Here is a 4,664-nt window from a genome sequence, read left to right on the forward strand (position 1 = left end):
GACAATAAAGAAGTTTGCCACTCAACCTCGTCTGCGGGTCGTTCTTGCGGGTCGAGAACGACATCTGGTGCCGAAGCCCGGGAACCCGACTCTGGACGTGGACCGAGGATTGGGGTAAGAGCAACGAGAAAGTTTGCCCTAAGGGCCCTAGGGCAACGAGCAAAAGTGCGCGCCTATTTCCTGTCTTTAGACGGGGGTGGATTCTCTGAGGACGAGTTTAAAGTTCCCCAGAAGGGAGAAAAGTCTCCGGGGACGAGCGTGGAGTTAAAGTTCCCCAGAAGGGAGAAAAGTCTCCGGGGACGAGTTTAAAAGGGCTAAAATAAAGTTCCTCAGAGGGGAGAAAGCTTTCCGGTATGGGAAACGAGCTAGCCCGGTATAAAATGGAAGGTCCATTGAGAGACCTTTTGAAAGCCCATGGCACTCCATTAAAGACTAAAACTGCTCGCGCCTTCTTAAAAGAGGCCGGCGAAATTGCCCCTTGGTTCATAGAGGAAGGGCTCTTAAGTGTACCGCAATGGGAACATCTTGGAGAAGAGTTACGGCGCAGTACTACTGTTACTCCCGGAACTCTTGCGGTATGGTCTTTGGTAAAAGTGTGCTTACAATCGTCACGAGAACGTTTAAAGCAGGTGGTACAGCAAGGGGGGCAAATTTTGGAAAAATTAAAGGAAGAATCCCTTAGAGGCTCCTCGAGAACCTCTGGTGCAGAAAGCGGCAGTTCTACGGACTCCTCCGATAGTTCACCTCCAGGCACAAAACAAACTGAAAAACCTAAGGAGAGGGTGGTCTTGAAGCCTCCTAGCGGAAAAAAGTCTAATACTGCCCACTTATCAAAGAAGGCCACTGGCCCAACAGCCCCACCCCATGAGTGGCCCCCGCCTTATAAGCCCAGCTGCACCAAGATGTGCTATTGTTCGGGCTGCGCCGCGGAGAATTGGAGAGAGGTCCTTGGCCCGGGAAAAGGTTTTTTTCCAGTGTTAGAAGATCAGAATCATCAGAGGTACCACCAGCCACTAGATTTTAAGTTGGTAAAGCAGCTGAAGGAGGCAGTTAGAAGCTATGGGCCCCAGGCAGCCTTTACGGTCTCCCTTGTGGAGTCGCTGGGAACACTCTATCTCGCTCCCGAAGATTGGGCTAACTTAGCCAGGGCGGTTTTGAGTGGGGGACAATATCTAGAATGGAAAATCCAAAATCAGGACAATTGTCTGGACACAGCACGGAGAAATGCAGCCGCGGGTAACCCGCAATGGAATTTGGAAATGCTGACAGGCACGGGGCCATACCTCGGGGCCCAAGTGCAGAGTACATACCCCCCTGCGGTGTATCAACAGATAGCCACGGCGGCCCTCAGGGCTTGGAAGACACTGAGAGGGGCAGGAGACTTGCAAGGCCAATTATCCAAACCCGACCCGGTGCTTAGATGGCACCGAGGTTCCCTTTGTGTTTTCCCACAGGATGCGCCTGCTCCACTCTGGGTGCCGGAGTGGAACCTGTGGAGGGTGCTGGTGATGGTGATGATAGTGACGATAACTGTCCTACAGCCTGTTCCCATGAAGGCAGAGCCAGTTCAACTGTGGTCGAGACAAGAGACTGCCCAGCTTCAAGCCCTTCTTTAAATGGCTCAGCATAGAGTGCAATCTTCTCACCCTAACTCATGTTTGTTACTGACGCTTAAAACTTTGTAAGCTCTTTATTTTCTCACTTTCCTTCCCTGACGCATGTATGGTATGTTGTAGGAACTATTATAGGTGTGCTAGTAGTAGTTATTCTTTTCATGTGTCTCTTGCCCTGTGCAGAGATAATCGTCAGAAAAGCGGAGGGTCCTTTGTGGACTGAATGTTATTTGCCAAGACCATTGGTCATCTCCCCGACGGGTATTGATTTTCCTATCACGGACTGGTCTAAGAATGATACACGAAGTTCTTACCATTATCAATATATTCCAGGAAGTATACTTACTACACAACAAGAAATGTTTCATCCTGACCTGTGGAAAGTGGTAGCCGCTATGGGACCTATTAATAATTCTAGAGCTATACCGGAATCGGGAAGTCTTACTTTTCGTACTTGTGTACCTAAACCATTTTTGCTTGTAATAGGGAGGGGGCAAGTGATTAAGGATAATAGTCTCTATCACATAAGTTGTATTAATTGTAAGCTTTCTAATTGTGTGCCCGTTGATACGTATAATCCCAATGTACCTATTCATGTGTTTTTAGTTATGCAACCACCTTTTTTCTTGTTACCTGTTGAGGTGGAGGGACCGTGGTATGCTAATTATGGTTATCAATTTGCCTTAGAACTAGAAAATGCGCTGTCTAGAAAAAGGCGATTTATTGGAATGCTAATAACTGGAATAGGCGCTCTTATTACTTTAATAGCTAGTGCTACGGTATCCTCTTTCACATTGGCACAGACCATACATACTGCTGATCATGTTAACGCGTTATCTCAAAATATTTCATTAGCATTACATATACAACAAGATGTTGACCAGAAATTGTTAGCACGCCTTGATGGAATAGAAGAGGCTGTAGAATATCTAGGCACACAACTCTCTGCTCTAAAAGCGCAAATGTCTTTCATGTGCCATGGTGCCTATCAACATATTTGTGTGACGCCCTTGTCAGCCAATAATATTTCTTGGGAAAAAGTACACAACCATTTGCGGGGAATTTGGCATGATACTAATGTTAGTCTAGATCTTTTACAGTTACAACGAGAAATCACTACCATTGGGCATGCGCGATTAGATATATCTGATCCAGCAAAAATGGCTGGTCGTATTTTGACTACTTTAAAAGATGCTTTACAGGGATTTAACCCAGGAAATATTTTACATTATACCTTCTGGATTCTAGTAGGAATTTTGGGAATCATCTTATGTCTATTGCTTATAGGAGGAGGATTTCTAAAGGTCTGGTCCAACTTCAAAAAGAAAACTTGTGCTCAGTTACATATGATACAATCAAAGCATAAGAAGAAAAATAATATAAAAGGTGCAGCATGAAGTAAAAATTATTAGAAGTATTGGAATAACCATGCTGCGATCTGTGCCTTACCTTCTTTGATCATTAGTATATTAATATTGCTCTATTGCCCTCTGACTCCTGTTCCCTCCTCAGGCTATATGTCTACCACACGTGTGACAATTTTAACTCACGTATGTATGTGGGCTCTGGAGCTGGTACCTGCCCCCAAATATGGCTTAGTATGCTGGATCGGTAGCCAAAGACGGGTAAGACTGATCCCTCACCATAGCAACCTAAGACAGGGGCTCCTCGGCCAGGGGGAGTACCCGATGACGGGTAAGCATGCGTGTTGAGGATTGGCAACCTAAGACAGGCACGATCCCTGCCATATAAATAATAAAAAAGGGGGAGATGTGGGGAGCCATGCAGCAGGAGCTGGGAGTCACGTAGATGGATATGCCTGAGGAGGAGGGGCTGTGAATGTTTAACCCAAAGATAATGGGTGCGCTCATGGACGACGCACGTTCAATGCCTGGAGTCACAAGGAGGGTATAGGATTAACTTGTAGTTTTGGGAAGGGCACAAGATCTGTAGAACAATAGAAACCTATGGAGTCACGTAGGTGCTCACGAGCATCTCACATGCTCATGGATAAGGTCACTAGTAATCCTTCTGATTGGTGTTTAGGTGAATCGCGTGATATGGTGATTGGGCATTTGTAACTACTGATACTATAATAAGGGGCTTAATTTGAGGAGCGGGGTTCCCGGATCAAGATATGTAGAAGACTGACAATAAAGAAGTTTGCCACTCAACCTCGTCTGCGGGTCGTTCTTGCGGGTCGAGAACGACAAGTGAGTGCATAATTGGGGGTAGAGGCAGAGGGAGAAACTCTCAACAACATTCCCTGCAGAGCTTTGAGACTGGGGTGAAGCTCCGTCCACAATTCATGAGCTGAAACCAAGAGTCTGATACTCAACCGACTGAGCCATCCAGTCTCCCTCAGAGGAAAATTATGATAGGGAAATTACTGTTTATACTTACCCCAGCTGCCATTTTGAAAACCTGTGGATTTGTCTTGAAAAAGTGTTAAGATACATACTGCCCTTTGGACTTTGTGGAATGCTCTTCTCTGAATAATTGTAACACTAGCCTCACAAACTAGGAAGGAAGAGGAACACAAATTATTCCTTATCAAGCAAGGGCAAAAATGAATGACTGGGACTTCATCAAAATCAAAAGCCTTTGCACAGCAAAGGAAACAGTTAACAAAACCAAAAAACAACTGACAGAATGGGAGAAGCTATTTGAAAACAACATATCAGATAAAGGATTAATATCCAAAATCTATAAAGAACTTATCAAACTTGACACCCAAAGAACAAATAATCCAATCAAGAAATGGGCAGAGGACATGAACAGATATTTCTGCAAAGAAGACATCCAGATGGCCAACAGACACATGAAAAAGTGCTCAACATCACTCAGCATCAGGGAAATACAAATCAAAACCACAATGAGACACCACCTCACACCAGTCAGAATGGCTAACATTAACAAGTCAGGAAATGACAGATGCTGGCAAGGATGCGGAGAAAGGGGAACCCTCCCACTTGTTGGTGGGAATGCAAGCTGGGGCAACCACTCTGGAAAACAGCATGGAGGTTCCTCAAAAAGTTGAAAGTAGAACTA

This window comes from Mustela erminea, chromosome 2, assembly GCF_009829155.1.
Source record: "Mustela erminea isolate mMusErm1 chromosome 2, mMusErm1.Pri, whole genome shotgun sequence".
In the NCBI taxonomy this organism is placed as follows: domain Eukaryota; kingdom Metazoa; phylum Chordata; class Mammalia; order Carnivora; family Mustelidae; genus Mustela; species Mustela erminea.